Source organism: Momordica charantia, assembly GCF_013281855.1.
Source record: "Momordica charantia cultivar OHB3-1 chromosome 4 unlocalized genomic scaffold, Mcharantia_2.0 BLBB01000004.1, whole genome shotgun sequence".
NCBI lineage: Eukaryota > Viridiplantae > Streptophyta > Magnoliopsida > Cucurbitales > Cucurbitaceae > Momordica > Momordica charantia.
In genome coordinates, this window is record NW_028275162.1 from 11,346,146 (window position 1) to 11,367,859 (window position 21,714).

General features: G+C 38.3%; 1 long non-coding RNA gene across 1 annotated transcript; it reads right to left on the reverse strand.

Moving 5' to 3' along the window:
- Positions 1 to 18,740: 18,740 nt before the first annotated feature.
- On the reverse strand, positions 18,741 to 21,034 carry LOC148211800 (uncharacterized). Its single transcript, XR_015790462.1, has 3 exons — positions 20,475 to 21,034; positions 20,345 to 20,386; positions 18,741 to 19,051 (listed from the first exon to the last, which is right to left on the reverse strand). It is a non-coding gene; the product is annotated as an uncharacterized LOC148211800 (long non-coding RNA).
- Positions 21,035 to 21,714: the final 680 nt, after the last annotated feature.

Here is a 21,714-nt window from a genome sequence, read left to right on the forward strand (position 1 = left end):
TGATAAATAATTAAGTGTTAATTATTTATTTGATTTATATATATATATATATATTAAATATTAATTGGATTAATAATTAATAATTATTTAATAACTAATATGATTAATTAATAAATTAATTTTATATTTTAATTATTATATATATATTAATAACTAATATATTAATTAAGAATTAGTCTGACGCTGCTTTTGTTTTTTGCAGTTCTGCAAAAGTTACAGAACACAGAACAAAGAAGAGGAACTCCCAGATCTCTCTCAACAAAAAGCTCTCTCTCTCAAAATTCTCCCTTACGTTCCAAATCGACGCTCCCACAAGCACGATCCCGAGACCCAAGAGGATAGCGAGGAAGACATAGTGGTGGTGTTCGAGGGAAACTTGTTGAAGAAACGTTCTTCAAAGGTAAAGTTTCCTCTGTATTTTCCCTCTTTCAATTTCGGTTTTGTATCCCGAAAATTAGCGACGAAGATCCGCTTCTGCTTCGAGATTCACATCCCTTCAATTGGTACAAATGAAAGTCTTGATTTAGGCTTTGAAAATATCAAGCTTCAAATTAAGGACAAGCTCTATGGCTCCTACCTTAGTTTTAGATGAAATAACACAAAGCGGAAAATTGTGGCAGGCGCTTTTCTGGCTTATGTTGGAAACTGAGTTCTACTCCTATCACAAACCTCTTTTGGTTGTTTTAGAACCTAGGGTAACCATTGGTTATATGTCTATGCATGATTACAGCCAAGAAATTACTACCAATTCATCTACTTTTATGGGTCAGAGGATTATATTTTATGTGCATCTATCTAAGCCACATCTCATATTAACTCCCTATTAAACACTTAACCTAACCCTTTCAGTATTATGCTTTAGTTTAGAAAATTGAGTCCTACTCCTATCACAAACCGCTTTTGGTTGTATTAGAGACTAGGGCAACCATTGGTCATATCGGGAAGAGCCAAATGTGGATTAATAGTCTAAGGAAAAATTAACAAGCTTACACCTAACCTGTGCAGCATCGCCTCGGTGTAGCTGTATGGCTGTATAAAATTCTTTGACCACCTTTTCGTATATGCGTTGTGATGGTTCAAACAATGTTTCGAACCTTGCTCTTCTAACTAATCCTTCACATATTTCAACGCTGACTCTTGGTCATGAAAATAAACCTTTATCGATAAGAAGATCTCTATCCTCGAAATTTGTCTTCTTTACTAGAATATGGACTGTCATTGTTCGAACAGTAGGTTGCCTGGCTACCTCTTGCTCACCTTCTTCATTTTGCTCAGATGCCACGGAACGGGATGTGATATCTCTACTAAAGTTGGAGCTTCTAGCACCATGTGAGGGCCCTGCACATGCTCTTTTGTATAGCCAACTAAGCCAATGCAGCCTTTGTTCTTGGTTTGTTGGAAGTAGTGCCAACCACCTTTTTAGGTTTCTTATTTCCTATCTTTAATTTGTTTGTGAAATAAGTTAGACATGTCCCATATTTTGAGCTCTCTACCACAAGCACAAAATTCAGGTCAGATGTAGAGAACCTCGAAATTGATGGACACAAACCTTTGGGTGATGAAGGAGTAGTGGCAGAAGATTCATGGGGTGCATCCATAAGACCGGATGGCTCCCTTCCCAAAGGTTAAGTGACATGTTCTTTAACAGCCTCATGCTAATCATGCTCTAACGATATCTTCGGAGTTCTCCTTTTAGCCTCATACTGCATTATGTCATTGTCTCCATCATCCTAATTAATAAAATCACAGATCTCTTAAGGACTAGCAATATTCTGCTCACAAACAGTATATGGAACTACTGGTTTCAGGTCAACATCCATCTCCTCATCATGGCCCAGTGCACCATCTTCAACTAACTCTCCCTCGACTAATCGCTCTTCCTTTATTTGAATCTTCAGTGCAGCATCAGGACCCACAGGTAATTCATAATTATGTTGCTCAAGAAAGGTAAATGATGAAATACCAGAAATTGAAGCATGTGGTGTGCTAAAGGAAATAACGCTAGACAATACTTTACTACAACTACAGTTTGGGGTCTTTGTGACGCTAATGAACAGTAAAAATGTTGAAAATAGAAAAAAAGATCACAAGATGTACAAAAAGTGTTCTTGGTGGGAGAAAACAAAGTGACGCTAATGACTTTTTATGATGCTAATGGATCTCGTGACGCTAAGAACTTTTCGTGACATTTTTTAACATCACAAAAAGTTGGCAATGAAAAAGTTTTTTTGTGATGTTAAAAAAACGTCATGAAAGGATTATATAGGTTTATGCCTTCTCATTATGTCTAAAAAAACATCACGAAAGGTTGGAAAACTACATTTTTCATGATGTTTAAAAAAGTCATGAAAGAGTGAGGTGTGTTTTTGGATGGAAAAGATGGAGCTTTTTAGATTTTTTTTTAACTTTTCCTGATCTTTTTAAACGGTTATAAAATGTTGGAAGAAAACACATTTTTCGTGATGTTTAAAAATTATCATGAAAGGATTCTCTTGATTTCGGCGATTTCAACATTTTTTGTGATGTTTTTTAAACGTCACGGAAATGTGAGATTCCTTTTTGATTGGAAAAGACGGAGTCTTTAAGATATATTGGCTTCTCGCGCAATCTAAAAAAGGTCACAAAAAGTTTGAAAACTACATTTTTCATGACGTTTAAAACGTCACTTAAAGTGAGTCTATTTTTTTTTGGTGGAAAATACATAATATTTGGCTTTTCATGACATTTAAAAAAGATTGTGGAGCTTTTTTTTTCAGGAAAATAAGAAGACTTCCAAATTTGCTGTCATTTGGGATGTTTTTTAAATGTCATGACACGGTGAGATATCTTTTTTGCTAGAAAATATTTTCTATTTATACTCATATTTTTTTGTCAATTTATGACATTTTTTAAACGATATTTAAAAATTTTAATCTATTTAAAAATTGTTGTAAAATTTTAAGCGTAATCACTAGATTGAAGTCGTAGAATTTTGAAGCTTAATTTCCTGATCCATGTCATCTGCTAATAAAACAACATTCAGAGGAGGTACTGGGACAGGTCGTATAGCTACATCTCCTGGTACTTTCTCTACTCTCAACTCTGGCGGATTTGGTGGGTTTGGTGGATTATCCATTTCAGTTTCCTCTCTACACTGGATTCCTAGCTGAACCCTTCATCTTCTTTAAGTTCATTTAATTTTTGGGTCAAACCCAAATTCCAAAGTAGGGAAATTTTTCATTCATTGCACAAATAAACAAGAGAGGCATTAAGAGAGTTCTTTAAACTCCATATTCTAAATTACTAAAATCAATGTAAAAAAAAACTTAGCCCCCGATAGTGGCGCCAAAAACTTGTTGCGTATCCACAACTCACGTGATATAGTGCAAGTGTACACAAATAAGACAAGGTCATTTCGACATGGACTAAGGCTACACTTTGTAGTTGTAAAATATAGTACCCCAATGAAAATAAAAACAAACAAAAGGTTCAAGTGGTATAAATGTTGTAACAGTAAATGACAACAATGAAAATTAAGTACATGATTGAAGTGTTATGTGATTATGTGCTGGAGCATCCAAAATAGAAAATAAACTCAAATGAGTTATATGATGTGATATTAAGATAAATCAAGGGAGAATCACTCTACTGCTCTCATTCACGACTAACTATGCTCTAGCAAACTCAAATGTCGAATGCCCAAACAAATTTTGCTCTCTCTCCAGATACCCAAGCATGCATGTTTATTCCCAACTTTTGCCGCAAGCATTACATACAGTTTATAAGCATGAAAGGATGGGCCTCATCTCTTTGTACTAACCATCCTACTTCAAAGAGAGGATTCTAACACAAATAGAGGCAAACGTGCATCAAGAGAACTTTTTACAAGTCTCAAACGAGCTAACAAACTAATAATGCTGGCCAAACACAAACACTAAGATGAAAGAATTGAAACACCTTTGTTAAATCAACAACAAGAGCTACTAAAACATAGTTAATCGAAAGCTACAGCAAGTTCATTCCCCCCTTCCAAAGGTGGTATTCATTTCATGGTAATAGATAATGAAACGATGGGTAGAAGAAAAACGAAGCCCATTTAGTAAAGAAGCTTTGGTAATGGTTGAGATTCTCCTAGCTCAATGATGATGCAAGGTGAAGCTCCTCATTCGTCAGACTATTCCTCGAAAATTGGTTAAGGAATGTTCTCTGATTTTGATGCCTATAGTGATTCTTCGTTCTGTCTCTCCCCTCCTACAGTTGGGCACTATTTCCGTTTTTTCGGACCTTAATTTTAGGGCAACACCTGGAAGCTGTACAGACGTGGTTAAAACTGGGACAAGAAGTTACTGCGCAATCACATATGCGAGAGCATCCAGCAAGCTCCAATAGGTTCCGGCGTAAAAAGTCTTCTTAAGCTCTAGCAGCACTTCAGTAGCCTTCATAACCCTTAGCGCAAATGTCCTTAATTCTACAAGTCACGCCCAAATAATCATAGAATCAGCTAAACTTCATTCAAATCAAAGATATGGAGAATTCTAAACAGCTTAGGGGCCTACTTCACTAAATTCTTTTCTTTTCTTGCTAATTGACCAAGGTCCCTTTACATTTCCACACCAAAATTGAGCAATGTATTCCACAAAACACTCTCTTATGGAGTGTTATCGAACCCCAAACTTAAAACCTTGCTTGTTCCAAAGCGCGATTAAATATAGCATCCCTAATATATGTAAAGCTTTTGCATCCATATTGAGTCTTGAAGATCCATGGGTAGATGGGTAAAAGAATTACCATAAGCATTGTGGTATTATCGAACAACCACACATGAGTCATCTAATGAGATACCCTTCTCTTTAGCTTTTGGGTTAGGAACATTTATACCTGTTGAGATTGACCTGTAGACAACTATAGTTCAGAAGTTCAACACTAGACAAATGATGAAGTTCTCATCTTAAACATCTACTTGCTCGAAGAAAAGAGAAAAGCTTCCCAATTAGAGCTTTTAAAATACCAAATAAAGATTGCTCGGTACTTATAACTCGAGAGTAAAAATATGCAGCTTCCGAACTAGAGTCCTTGTGCTATGGACGATATTACAACATGTATGAACCCTTGAATCCATTTGGGAACGACTCTACCATGTTAAGGATGCATTTCAACCTTGCACCTATGTTATGGCCGACCTCAGGGAAAAGTACGTCCAAATCTATGGAATGCAAAGCAGCTAAGGATCTACATGTAGTGAATACAACACTATTCTTCTCAAAGGGACTGTAAACCCATTATTAGGTGAAAATTATATAAAAAGCAGATTCACACACAATACTTCATACGAGTTGACATATAAGCAAAATACGTTTAAATAGGGCTATTATAGTGCTTTTTGACAAGACAAAACAAGCAAGCACAAAAGTTTTAAGATTTATTAGCGAGCTACAACTATTTGTTACATGCAGTTAACCACTTGAGCTGCCATGCAAATAAACAAACAGCTCGTGTTGCACGACCTGAAGTAGACTTTTGAAATTCTCAAGTTCACAAAGGTTAAAATAAAAAAAAAAATAAAAAAAGACTGAGCTTAAAAAGGGCATACTTAAATTGAGCGACTTGAATTGGTTAAGTGAGCTGTTAGAGTTGATTTTTTACTACAAAAATGTGTGTCGGTAGGCCTCTTTGACCATGAGTTTGACCCCTTTCCCATCTTTATTAGCTAAAAAAGCTTACATATTCTTAAAGTAGAACATGCATGGAATATTTCTGGATAATTTGCAATATATGGTGTAACGCCCCAGGATTTTCACCATCCAGGAATGGGGTCCATTACTAAAACAATCTAAAAAGTTCCACTTTATCTCCAAGGCCCCGACACTCCTCTATAGAAGCTTGGCATTTGACCTTGACATTTATCCCCAAGGCTTCGAACTGTGCATCGGCGCTTGACATTTATCCTCAATGCCCCGATGACTACTCAGCGTATTTGTCCTTGACTGCCACCACGTCAAGACCCAATACTCATCTTCAAATTAAGTCATCATGCCAACCCCCGACCTTTTATACTCAAAGCCTTGACACTCAACTCTACCAATACTGACCTATCGACCCCCGACCTTTTGTACCTGGAGCCTTGACACCCAATAGTGATATAATAGCCTCAACCACTTGCCCCGAGGCCATTCCACTCATGTACCCACCTTTCATTACACGAAAGACCACATATTCGAATCATGGTCCACTGCTAAGATTGTATCATATCATTTCCAAGTCATCCACAGTAACGACTCCGAACAACCAAATGACTAGTTTGCGTTATCATCACAGACAAACAAGAGAGTAACAAACCTCTAGTCCATCCCATCACCTCAAACCCGCCAACCAATCCCTCCAGGGCATCAACAAGTCATTCATACTACTAATCAGAACACAATTTTCCAGCATGCTTTTCATGGTACATAACAAAGAAATAACCCAATAGTTTCCAACTAAGCAAACATAAAACCAGCACATGCATTCGATCTCAAAACATGCTTTCAAACACTAAAGATTAATCACTTCCAACCATACCAACAGAAACTTTCCAGTCATACCCAACAATCACGATGCAAGACATTTTCATAAGGTATACATATAAAAAAAAAACAGAAGGATGCAATCCAACAATATCGACTAGCAACTCACCAATCTGTTGGGTGTGTTGCCCTAAACTCGTAGTTTGTATTTTGTAAAAACAAATGTCTATTTAATAAAGTTTTATTCAATAAATTTGTTGTTGAATCATCGCTTTACATTGTCCAAAATCCAATAAACTAAACATCCAAGGTTATTTATGATGTAATCGGGACAATATATATACTGGGTATATAGTTGATATACGGGGTATATATTTGATATACCCCTGATATATGAATGGATAATGTCCTATGAATAACCTAAAGGGTCTATAGTATATGGATAAGGCTGGGTACCTTATCTTGGCAACACTATGGACACGGCCCACTCTGTAAAGGTTACAGACGACTCGATCTAGGTCGTTCGTGTGGAAACATGCGAGTGGGGGTATCCTATACAATGAGTCTGTATAAGACCGGACCGCGAAATAGGCAATCTTTAGATGTAACACCGTTAACTAATAGATTGCAATTTCTTAGGATGACCAGGCAACTCATTCTCAATCCTGAGTGAGTTATGGACTCCTGCCCGTGAGGGCTCGTCCTTTGATCTGTATGGGTAAGAGTGGCCTGAGTCGCCGACTTAACATTCCTACCATTTTGGGGACGAGACCGAGTGGGGAGCTGTGAACATAACCTCACAAGATGGAATTCACTCCTCCCCGACTTAGGGGAGTAGATGAGTGTTCCCTTAAATGCTGACTCCGGGACTTGAACAAGGGGCCCCACCCTCTCATTGGTCGAGAGGGACTTCCGGTTATTGGTTGGACCATAACCGGGTAGTTCATTAGAGGAGCAGTGGTGTTTAAGGAGTAAGATGTAACTTAGGGGTAAAACGGTAATTTGACCCAACTTGAGTTTCAAACACTCGTGAAAGATTGACTCGTCATTAATGGCCGTATATCCATGGACACGAAAACATTCTGCAGTGAGAAGAGTGCAACTGCGGGTCTTTAGTGGAATGACCCGTAGTTAACGAATCTAGATTAACTCGGTCAATGAGTTTGACCTATTAATCCTGCATCGTTGGAGATTCGGATCTGTAGGTCCATTAGGTACCCTTGCTTGCTCATAACGGGTAAAACGAGGATCAAATTTTTTGGAAGAATTTGAATTGTTCAAATTACTTAACGGATTATATATATATTGATACATTATAATATATATAGTTAATTGTAAATTAAAACTATATATTATGAGAGATATTATTTCAATGAGATTCAAATAAAATTAATATGAATAAGATTCATATTAAAACTATAGGTTAAAAATAATGTGCATAAGATGTACATTAAAACTATAGGTTATACGAGAGAAATGTTTTAGAATATGATTCTAATTTTATAATAAATAATTAAGTGTTAATTATTTATGTATATATATATTTATTAATTATTAATTGGATTAATAATTAATTTTATTAATTAATTATATATATATATATATTAATTATTATATATATATTATTATATATATATTTTAATTATTATTATATATTATATATATATATATATATTAATATTAATATTAATATTAACTCCCCTGCAAGATTGCAGGGGAATGGGAGGTTTTGTGACGTGGGGAGTTACCCCACGTCACCCTTCTTCTTCTTCTCTAAGTGTTGGAGAATTAAACAGAAGATAACAGAACATAATAGAACCAAGGAAAACTCCCACCAATTCTCTCAAGAGTTCTCTCTATGTAGCACCCCGAGTCCCTCAGGTTAGTTAGTCTCGAATCAGGAGATTTTTTATTTATTTAATTTTTTTAATTAATTGGTAATTAAATTTATACATAATTATCGGGCTCTAAACTCCAATTAAATTTATTTTTTACGGACTCCGTGTGGTGGGTCTTGTTTTAAGATGAGATGAATTTCTTTTCTCTTGGGCTTGATCTTGTTGGGCCTTTATTGGGTTAAGTTGGTTTTAAAACAAAGAAAAGGAAAAAGGGAAAAAAGAAGGAAAACAAAAAGAAACCCTAGCACCCAAGTTCTCTTTCTTTCTCCTCCTTCTTTCTTCTTACCCTAGCCGCCCCCCGACTTCTTCTTCATTCCAAACCCCGCCGCCCCCTCCTCCCGTTTCTGGCAACTCATCCCACGCCTTGACGCAGCACCGGTGTTGCTAGCCCACTCATAACGGAACGACGACAACCACGAGCGGCGGCTGTCCAATTGTCCAATTGTCTGCAACATTTGGAACATCATTGGTTTAAGCTCAAAGTTTGTGTGGGCTGGAATAGGGTTGACTATCCCTGAATCAAAGTTCTGAAAAGCCGTGGCGGCATATTCTCGCATTGCCACGTCTCTGTTGTCCGCCATCTGGATATGGTTGAATTCATCATTTCTCGCATGATCCCTCATATTACCGTTAACAGCAGGTGGATCAACCGGATCACGAGGTGGAATATCTGCCATTGATGTGCTTGTACTCTCTACCTCACTTTCAGGACTGATTTCACCTTCTCTCTTTTTTTGCTTTTCTAGTTGTTTTCGAAGTCTTTGCTCCTTTCGAGTTTTTCGAAGGGTCCGCTCAATCTCAGGGTCAAGGGGTAGAAGAAAAGATCTTGTGCTCATGCACTTTAACTTACCCTTGTGAGATAAACGACCAAAAATATAGAACAAAAACGGTGGATGGAAATTACACCCAACAACAATTCACAAAAATAAAAACTAAAAGAATTTGAAAATAATTTTAAAACTAAAGTCCCCGGCAACGGCGCCAAAAACTTGACTGGGTGTTTATGCTGAACGCACGCGCTAAGCGTGGTAACAATTATATAGATGCAAGCGCACACCTGTCAGAGTAATATAAGATGGATGGAGTATCCAAGTATCGATCCTCAAGGACTTCTAAACAATTTCCAAACTCTAAAGTTTTAAAGAATAGTGAATGTTGGAATGAGTGATTCTTGTAAAATGGGAAGTGGTCACAAATAATGGTTTGGATTTGGGATTTGGACTTAGAATAATAAAACCTAGCCCGATTTACTTCAAGTTAGCCAACAAAGAATCAAGGACATGCTAAGGATAATATGCATTTTACTTTAGAAACTAACGACTACGCTTCTCACTTTACTTATGTCTAAGCAAGTTCAAAGTCCTAAGACATTCCCTAATATGTCTATTATGAGAGATATCTTAGTTTTAGGATGGAAATAGTCGCAACCTCGGGTTAAGGTCCTATGTCTAGGCTACTTAAGCGGAACCCTTATGTCTAAGGCACTCCTCTCCTCGGTTTAACCACTCAACAATGCAAATAAGCAACCTTTTCAGTATTGACTTGTTAAGACTTACAGTGGCCTTCTCTAAATCCTAACTTTTTGGGAAAACATGTTGAGCAATGAATGGAAAGCAAAAACACTTCTTCTTAGCAACCCTTTTTAGACATAAAAGGCTAACTATCCATAACCGGGCTAGAGACGGGAATTTAGAAAGACATATTGAAGAAAATACAGCAAGTAAAATGGTTGAATGTGGAATGCATGTGTGAAAAACAAAAGTTAACTAACGGAGAGTTTTTATCGGGATTGAGAGCTTCGCCCTTCTCTTTCAAGCAAGGGAGAGTGTCACGTGCTCTTTCCTCCAAAAATACAACTCTCTAAACTAAAAATAAAGTAAAAGCAAAGGGAAGAGAAGCAAAGTGCTAGATTTTTATATATTTGAATAAGTAGTAAATAACTAAGTACAAATGGAAACAAAACAAAGCTCAATAAAAGAATGTAAAGTATTCGGGATTTAAAAACGAAAAGCAACTAATGAAAGCAACTCAAAAGTACTTAGAAAGCAACAAAGAAACACTAAAAATGATCAAGAGAAGGAAGCAAGGCTTGATGATTTTGGTGGAGAAGTTGCTGGAATTTATAGCTGTGCAGAATTGGTTAGGTAGGTCCTAAAACGATGGTGAATCACCCATTTCCAACTCTTTTGACTGACCAAATCGTGCTCAAACTGATAGTGGAACACTTCTTCTACACGTATGCATCGGTTGGAACCACCAAAACGCATTGAAATACGCGTTTCATTAAGGGCAAAGTTGGAAGAAAAACTGTTTTTCTGCAGGCACGCAGGCGCCTGGCGCCTCCCATGATACTTTTTCGTCTTTTTGCTTCTTTTGATTAATTTGCACTCCCAAATGGTCCTAAAATGTCATAAATACAACATAAGCCATCCACAAACCATAGTATATGAATTTTGCATGAATTGGAACTCAAACGATCGAGAAAAATCCGAAACAAAGCTGAAACATAGTAAAAACAGCATCTAAAACCTTCTTTTTACGCATGTAAACAAGCGTAATCAACTACTGGCAGGATCAACCAGGTAGCATTCCTACACGACGTCGCGACCCGCCCGCCACCGCAACGACACGCCTCCCCTTCCTACTAAAGAGCAGATTCTAGCTAACAAGAGGGGCGACGCGACGAGGGGCGGCAGTGCGGGCGCGAGCGTCATTCGTTCGGGCTTTCAACGAGCGGGCGAGCAACGGCAACACGTGCGTCTGGGATTCGACCCCCCGAGCGCACGACGCCATTCCACCATCGAATGCACTGCATCCGAGAGAGCGAGCAATCGACGCCGCGGGCCGCCACGAGCCAAGTGCACTGCACGGCCGAAACGAAACGCGACGCGGGCTTCGAGGTTCGTCGTGCACCCCGCGAAGGGTGCTGACAGAAAGGGACCGACCAACGAGACTCGACGCTTCCATAGCGCGAGGTAAACAATGCAAGAACCGATCCACATTGCGGCCACTCGAAGTACCACTACTTCGGGACACGTCGAATCAATGAGGAGGAGCCGTGCCGACAGTTCGATGCCCGAGCACCCAGCCTACTGACCCAACCTACCGATTCACCACTCACGCGCCGTACGTCGAACAACGGACCCGGGCGACACCCCACTATTCGCGCCCCTCCGCCGAGCCGAGGCAGGGCGGGGGCGCGAAATCGTCGGGCAAAGCCGAGCCCGCAACGTCGTGCGCGGTCTTTCACTTCCTTCCTTCCTTCATTTTGTTGCAAGACACGAGCCCTTCCATCGAGTGGGGGAGCGAAAGCGGGCGATCTCGTCTCACTCAAAGCAAGCGTGCCGCGACTATGCATGCCAGGCTATTTCTCATCTTCGAAAGGCAACCAACGAAACAGCCACGTGCAATCATCGTCAAAGCAGCCCACCTCGAGTTCGACTCGACAGCCCACGAGCGTCACCCCCGCCCGATGGGAGGGCTCGGGTATCCGTCTGATCCGATCCGGTTGGAAGCCGTTGGGGCGTGGGCGGCATCGACAATCGGCATCGCGCATTCCGACGTCCGTCTTGCAAGCGCTCTGCCAACTGCCCATCCCGCCCACGACCGACGCCGAGGCCCGAGGCCCAAGCATGCCACCGCCCCGAATGGGATGGAAAGACTCGCTTGGAGCTCGAGAACCGACCTCGGAGCGGATGCCCTCAGAACGGAGAGCGACACAGCAACATCCCACGCCCAACGAGGCTCATACCGAGCGCCCATGGCACCCGGCCCCACCCCATCGAGCACGGTCCAACGCCGTCCCGCCCGCCACCTCGGGCCTCCGACCGCCGTGCCCACGCCCCAAGCAAATGCCCGTGACATCGTGCATACTGCTTGGGGCGTGGGCGCGGCCATATAGGGGAAGCCCCGTGCCATGCCCAAGCAGGCATGTCACCCCCCTATATAGTACATTCTAAGGCATTTTTGGTCTGGCAGGCGTGAACACGCAAATTGGCGAGGAGTCACTCGATCAAAAATCTCAAGTTCTAGGATGTTTTAATCCATAAACTTTGTTGATCTATCATTGGGACATTCAAATGAGTCTAAAAAACAAGTTTCATAATTTTTCAACCAACACGTTATTTTTTATGAATTTATGAATTTTTAAAATTTTAAAAAAATTAAAAAATAACTAGAGGTTGACAAAAATTCTAATTTTTTGTGGGCAGCGTTCTTTTGTGATGTTTAGGTCCCAGAAAAAATTTCAGATCAATCGAAGTTTTCTAGATATATTTTCTACAATCTTGGGTGTCGGGTGGCCATGGGCGGGCATGGGTGGACTTGGTGGATGCAGCATGCCTTGTGGTTAGTAATAGCCTCCACGTTACATGGAAAAAATTGAACAAGTTTGATAGCACTAAGCGGATGTGCCATTTCTTTGCCTATCTTATAACAACCACGACACTAAATAAATGAGTTTTATGTGTTGCGAGGGACGAATAAAAACAACGAATGACGTAGTGTATTGTGGAAGCAAGGCCACTCTACTCTGTCACTCATAGTACCCTTTCGTGTATTTAAGCCGACAATGATAGCATTCTAACATTTTGTGGGCAACGTTCTTTTATGATTCTTAGTTCCAAAAATAAATATGACTACAATCACGCTTTCTAGATATAGTTTCTAGTGTGATGGGTGTTGGGTGGAATGGCAACTACACGGGTTGTGGATTGGTGTGATGTGACTAAATTCTTACAATCTTGTTTCACCATGATCCTTCCATCGCTTTCCAGATATAGTTTCTCGTGTGATGGGTGTTGGGTGGGATGGCAAGTGCAGCGATCGTTGCTTGGTATCATGTGGCTAAAACCTTACAATCTTGGGGCACCACGTTTCTCTCATACAATCTTAAAATATAAAGTACAACTTAGAGTTTGCACGGATTTAAAAGGATTGTCCAACAAATGAATAATTATTTTGAAAACTCCGATGACGGGAATTGCAACCCTCCAATTTACTCGAGGTGCTTGATTTTTCTAATGACCTTCGTGTCACTCATACATATTAATTCATATCTTTCGTGTCACTCATACATATTAATTCATATCTTATAACAGAGTGTGAATCAATATAACATGGGACATCGATCAAAACAAAAATATTTTTTTCTTGGACCAAATAAAATAATAGGATAATTTATGATAAAATGTGGTACCGTATTCGAACGGGTGTCGTAGGGTGCTAACACCTTCCCTACACTCAGTCGACTCCCGAACCAACAATCTGTGTTCGCAGACCTTGTTTTTTTTTTAGGTGACCAATCACATCTCGTAGATGATTGGTGGCGACTCCAAACCCTTATCTCGAAAGAGACCCTTCAGGGGATGACGTCGGCCGCTCCGCGTCGCGATGACGTTGCGACAGCTTGGCGAAACCAAAATCTTGAGAATTTGAAGAGAAAGCAAAGGGGAAAGGTGTTTTAAAGGTATATATTTAAAACTTTTTTATATTTTATAAAACAACAGTTGTAATTTATTTACCTTTAAAATTGAACTCACAAACCATATTATGTCAGATTTTGGATGACTATGCTACAAAATCATTTGTAGAGGGGAAAAAAGATATCCCACAGAAAAGAAGCGGTGAGGTATGCAATATTTACTTATGTACCATGTTTATCACATATTTTTTATTAGGTGTCATGAATGTTAATGGGTATGTTTGAATGAATGGAAACTGAGTATACCTAATAAGAGAGTAATTCTTGATGAGGTAAATAGGTCCAAATACATGCATTTATGTACTATGTTTTAATTTTTTTTAAGATATAGAAAAACTTATTTATTTTATATTATGAACAGGTAAAAACCAATATGAGACATGAACGAAGGCCTGGACAGGATGGTAAATTGGATAGGGGAACAACAACTCATAACATTTAACAAGAATCACGAGGAATTTATATAGATGCCCTAACAGAAACGCATAACAAGACAACAACAACACCTCCTTTAGAATTTTATGAACCTTCATCCCACCTCTTATGTCAGCCAAAAGAGAAATTAATTGTTTCTAAGTATTTCATTCGGCTTATTAAAACTGTATTATGATATTAGTCTATCTATTTATGTCTTGGGAGTTTATGTTTGATAGAAACTATTGCTTGAATGTAATGTGTTTTATGTTTGTTCTTTTATTTAAGATAGCTTAATCAATTTTATAAATTGATTACTTTTGTTTTAAAAATATTTTGTGAAATATGGTGCATACAGATATATAGATGGAGATGTCAAACTCTTGGACGAGGAGATTGTTTAAGTGCTTCTGACATGGAGGTTTATGTTGAATCAAACTATTTGTTTGGATCTTAATGTGTTCTATGTCGTTTTTTTTATAATATTTTTAGATGACTTAAATTCTTTCTAAATTGACTGTTTTTGTTCTAAAAATAGATTTAGACATATGGTGCATGGTATATATAGTTGGGGATATACATTCCTTAGAAGAGGATATTGGTTAAGAGTACAAGTCTGTATTCTAAATTTAACTAATCTTAATAATCATCTTCTCAACGATTTGAGTGAATATACCATTGTTTATATTCATATTCTTGTAGTCTAATTATTTTCCCTTCTAAATATCTGGATAAACATTATAGATACAGGTTATATGACTTGTCCTTTGGGAAAATATATTAAAATATTGAAACATTGCTATTACGACATCTATATTGAAACATTAAACCAAAATCTTTGAAATGTCATAATTAAAACCCAAAGTTTTATTGAGATTCTTGCATGATCTTCGATTATGCCCAACTTGCCCACATCGATCACATTTGATAATTGCATTCCTTTCCAAACGAGAAAAAGCCTTTTTTTTCCGTGGTCTTCTAGCACACCGTTTGACGTTGGGATGAAAAATGATTGGTTCATCATGCATGTTGGATAAGGGTTTACATCGTCCAATTGGGTATACATCGCTACTATATATTTGCTTCAGCGTTGAAAAATAGTAGAACACATCTGCAAAAATATGTAAATCCATACCTCTACGGGATGAGATCAGATCCCATTGTCTGCAGCTACAGGTTCATGAAAGAATATTGACCTCGAACCGTTTGTGGCGGTCCTGAATTTCAAATTAATGCTGATTAATAGGGTATATATAAGCAATTATAATAAGATATAAAAATGAGTAGAAAACACTAAACATTCACCATATAGAAAATAGTAATAAGGAATTAATAGTAAATAAAACCAAACATACATCCATTGTCTGGCTATATTTTAATCTTCAGCGAACTATATTATTTGTCCATGGTGTAAGATGTGTTTGTTGAAAACTTGAGAAACTTCTACGCTCGTAAAACCATCTTTGAATCAAATCCCTTATATAATCAAGAAGAGGTATAATTGGGAACTCTCGAGCATCTTTCAAGTAAGCATTCATGCTATCGAAAATGTTGGTAGTCACCAAAGCATATCTTTTCGTATCATAGAAAGCACGAGACCACCTAGAGGGACCAATTCCCTCTAATTCTAACCGAATGGATGTAACAATGTTTTCAAGCTGCCTCGTGTAATATTCAAACTCATTAGATGTATAAGCCTTGGCACACATAAGAAATGGAAAGTCGATGGGTTTAGATTTGTGCTTTTGTTTAAGGTTTTTCAACAAATCGTAGATACAAAGACAGTGGACAGTAGAATCATATACCCTAGCAACTCCTTTGGGTATGCTATTATGTCCATCGAAAATTATAACAGGATTATCAGGCTCACTCAAAGCTGATTTTAAGTTCCGGAAAAACCACTCCCAATAAGAATAATTTTCAGAGTCCACTATAGAAAAAGCAAGGGGAAATATCTGTGAACTACCGTCTAACGTGCATGCTGAAAGTAAAGTACCATAAAATTTTTTCTTTAAATAAGTTCCATGGATGGAGATAGCTGGCAAAAAATGTTTCCACTCATTAATAGACGAAACCAAGAACATAAAAAAATATTTGAACCTCCCTTCGGAATCAACCTCGAATTCCGTATAAGTTCCTAAAAAGGTATTGTGATTGTTAACAATTAAATATATATTTACAAATACAGATATATACATGTACATGGTATGTGTAAGAATTTACGTTGTATAAGTTAACAAATATAAGCATATACTTGCATTCTTCGAAATTAAGCAAGCAACAAATGATGGAATACGAGCGTATGATTCTTCAGGAGACCCCATGATAGCTCTAAGAGCATCTTCCCGTCCTCTCCAGGCTTTACCATAACTAATATTAATCCCATGTTTTTTACGCATGTAATCGACAACATCTCGTGGTCAACATTGTATCTTAGTATTAGTCTTTAGAAAGGATTTAACACATTCACTAACCATAAATGATGTAGCTTGTCTGTGATCATTCTGCACCACATCAATGGCACAATCATGGTGGGCAACAAACTTCCTAATAATCCATAACTCACTGTCTTGATATCGGGATGAACGGAGATACCACTTGCAATTTTCATCAATACACCAAACAACTAACTGTTTTTTATTGGATTTAATAGTCTTAAATTGAAAACTACCTTTCAAAGCAAGAGCAAAAAGAACTTTTTTCAATTCAAACTTACTTTGAAAGACACAATATTCTTTTATCAAGAAATCCAATGTCAAGGAGTCAACTTGAATGATGTCCATAAACTTATAATCCTTCTTTTGGTGTAGAGACTTAAAACTTCTAGCTACATACCCTGTATTTGTGGTATCGTCCACTTCAACATCATTAGCATCAACGACAACACAATAATCATTGCATATATCACTTGAAATGACAGATAAAACCCAAAAAACATTCCCATTTTCCAGTATCCTAATGATTGTCGATTTATTATAACCATTCCTATATAACGTCAAGCATGTGATTTTTTGTCTAGGACGGATATGGAGCTCTTTCAATATGCAATCATTAAATTGAGAAATTGAAGAATCCACAGGAATGAAAATATCAATAACATGAAAATTCGTGTAAACATTCTTTTCATCCCATTGACCATTGTATAAAAAGGTCACACATTGAACCTTGTGCATAGTCATGTCTGAAAAAAGAGGTGATGTGTAAGATAATAGAAATTGAATGACAAAGATGATTGAAAATGACGTTGTAAGTTTAGGATATAAATAGAAAGAAAAAGTAATACGACATTTTAGAAATTATTAATAAATAAAGTTAACAAAAGTTAATAAAATTTGGAAGAATAAAAATATAAGTTAAAACTTTTGATTTTAATAAAGAACAAATCTTACCAAAATAACAAAATATGTTGAAGCTAATTTTAAAGTGGAGATGGTTACTAGAATCCAGGAGAGAAGATGTACAAACTAAAATGAGAGATAATGTAGGCAACAAAAATAAAAGAAACAGTTTCTAAGAATTTAAGAGATAGTATTATATTTAATTTAAAAATAATAAGGAAATAGGAAGGGTAAAGAGGTCTAATAAAAACTTGTGAAACAGTTAGAATAATACAAATAGACATTTTTTATTAACAAAAATCATTTAACCATTTTTTAACACACGGTGACAAATAGGGACATCCACTATAATTTCTCATTTGATTATCTCTATGGGTCGTGAGACAACTAATGGTCGGCAATTAAAGCTTCATTGAAGTTTGAAGATCACTTATCATTCTGTCAAAAAAAAAATATCATTTATCTTATGTGCGCATGAATACGAAACTTGTCACCTCAATTTTTTCATTCATTGACTAAATGTCAAACTCCACTTTGTTTGAATATGTCGTGTATTTGAGTGTTTCAATTGAGAAACAACACTTGAATTTTGGATACTTACAAGATGACATAATGTGCACTTGGGTTGCTAATTTGCATAGTTTTCAGAAATAACAAAACAATATAAACAATCTAAACCTTCTATTTACAATTTGATTTGATCAAAAGAACTAATCTAGTGCCAAATTACTAAACAGTCCATTTGCAAACCACCACATATCACATATATATGATAAAATTGAAGTACCATAAACATATACTTTATATTGTAAAGATATCTCTAAAAGCAATTGTTATAACGAACTAAAGTTAACTGTAAAGATAAAATTAAAGTACCCATAAACATATAATTTCAGTCTACAGCGAAATTATTGTATCGGCATTGAATTTTTCTTAGAAACTAAATTAGTTGAGAGCGGCAAATATCTTTGCAGAACCTCTCTACAAGATCTTTGTAACGACCCATAATTTTCCGCACACCTCTAGGTCACATTAACTACCCAATTAATCAAAATTTAACTCCGACAACAGCCTGCCAACTTTACTATGCACACATCTTATGAATTCAAGTTTCAATCCCCATGAATCTAACGATAAAACAGTCTCATGGAATAACATTCAACAACATTCGTGAACCACTTCACGAAGCAAGTTTATTATTCAATCTATATAAAACTAAACAAATGGAATAAAACTCAAACAGGCACCTATCCCGAAGTAAAACTAACCACAAGGAACAAATCTCACAATAAATCGAATACAAATAAACCGTTTATTGACCACAACATAAGGCCTTAACCAATGACTTAAACTAAACAGGGATAACTAAGCAGCCTATGGTCCTCACTCGTCATGTCTCCTCCGTTCCATCACCATGGTCACCCACAAGTCCTTCACCTGAAATAGTGATTGTAGAGGGGGGGTGAGTATATAAAATATACTCCGTAAGTAGCCCTCACCAAGCACACACAAACATCATGCTTATAACCATAAAGGAAACATACATTATCATACTCTATCATTACAATATGCGAATAAACATAGACATGCTCTGCTATTACATTATACATTCAACCATAAACATGCTCCACAAGACCCGATGCTAACCACACTCATATAAAAACAACTACCGCCCACTTGGCTCCCTAACACCTCAAATACATCTATGTTCGCCTTAGCTATTCAAGCTCTTCGAAATCCATTCTATTGGTAGTGTCGGCCCCTGACCATTTATACCCAGAGCTCCGACACTAGTGCATCGACCCTCGACCATTTATACCCGAGGCCTCAATGTCTTACAATCTATTGGCCCTTGACCATTTATACCCAAGGCCCCAATAGTTCTCCTTTCGAAAGACTCCTCGCATCGACCTCCGACCATTTATACCCGAGGCCCCGACGCTCATCTTTATCCAATATTGGCATATCGACCCCCAACCATTTATACCCGAGGCCTCGATACCCAATTAGTGATGTATCAGCCCCCGACCATTTATACCCGAGGCCCTGACACTCACCCATTCACTTCATAACTTTCATAATTCCACGTAACATTTCTAGCCTCCAACCAAGATTTCCGTACTACTTTCCTAATAGCACCAACCACCACAACGCCCATCGACAACAACACCACTAGTATGATTTCGATGCATCTCCCAGCTCACCAACACAATTCAGCATGCTTTCACAACATAAACATCATTCTAAAAGCAAAACAATAAACCAACATGCTTTCACAACATACCAAATCTTAACTACAGCGCCACAGTGAGTTTAGTCATAACAGAGCATAGCCAACAAATTACAAACGATTGGAGCCCAACACAATTCATCCAAACACTTAATATCCAACGCCCATATTCCATAAGCACTGCTAGATATAATAAAACTCATGAGACACGCCAAACACTTCATACATATTCGGACAACAAACATTTCCAAAATAAATTCACCTTAACGAACATTCCCTACAAACATACATCATTCTACAACAGATCTCAGCAGTTCAACAATACAAAATTCCCACTATTATCACCGACGAACATTCAACACTAACCAGGCATACAAAACAACATAAACGATAGTTACGCTACACAACCACGTATCAGAACCAATATTAAGCAATATAAAGAGCACATCGGCAACCAAATAACAACCATCAACGCACGCACCCACCCCCGTGCCACTTACAACACTTGTCCTAAAGCTCCTAAGCTCGTTGAACACTTCCTACTACAAAAGAGCATGATCTCGAGGTTAGTAACTAATTAGAAACATTTAGTTATAAACGAAACCGAGTTTAGGTAGAGTCGTTACCTACCAACTCACACTAAAACAACTTGGGTTAGGAGTGGGTTGACTTCGAAGGGGTTCGGGCTCCCAATCTAAGTTCCAAAAGGCCTTCAGCTTGCTGTCCCGATGTCTAAAAGTGATGGGTAAAACTGATTTGGGTCCAATTAGAGGTGGGTCAACGCCGAACCCATGCCAAAAAGAGTGGGTAACTAGATTGGGCTCCGATTGCGCGTGGGTCAGCGTCAAACTTCACCGCGCCGTGGACTGCTGCAAAGCCGAGAGGAAACGCCGCGCCGTGGACTGCTGCAAAGCCGAGAGGAAACGCCGCGCCGTGGACTGCTGCAAAGCCGAGGGGAAACGCCGCGCCGTCGCACACTGCACCGAGTAGCGCCACCGTGGAGCTGCTGTAGCGCTGCCGGATCCGACCCGAGCCCGACGAACCCAACAGACCCGTTCAGATCGCGGATCTGAGGACGCGGCCGCCGTGGGTCGAACACCGTTCGTGAGCCGCCGCGAGCCGCTGCAGGAGGCCGGAGATGCTGCTGCCGCTGTGCCGCTTCGCCGGAGAAGAGGAGGTCGCCGGCTGTAATGCTCCAAGAAGAAGAAGAAGAAGGAGGAGAAACTTGGGGGGGGGGGGCTGTCGGCTAAGAAACAAAGGGAGGGAAAGAGGAAAAAGAAAAGTGTTAAGGTTTCCCCCTTTTGTTTTGATTTTAAAACAATTTTCCCATTAAGCCCAATCATCCAAGCCCAAGTCCAAAGAAGGAGGAGTCCATTCCCTCAACCCAAGACCCAACATACCAAGCTCGGTTAATAATCATTTAATTGGATTGTTAGAGCCCGATAATTATCGACAAATTAAATTCACATTCACTTTGAAATTTAAATGAAAAAAAATCTCCCGATTCGAGACTAACTGACCTGAGAGACTCGGGGCGTTACAATCTTCCTTGCTATGCTCGAATAACGAACCAAAGTTAGTGGGAATCTCCTTGAAATAAACAAATGAATTACAGAGAATATGAGAGAATTGATATACAATGAGTGCGATTCTCGCTTATACCAAGTGGTGGGAAATTAGTGGAGCCAAACACTAAAAATGAAAAGGGCGTTACAAGTTGTTGGGCTCAGAAATCATAAGGCCCAACTATTGTTACTTTACCAAGTTAGTTTGCTATAAGTATTTTTTCTCTTTTCATTTAACTTAGCCGTGTTGGAACATATTTTGAAGGTGGCGGCAGTGATGCTTTTGGTAGAGAAGGAAAAAAAAA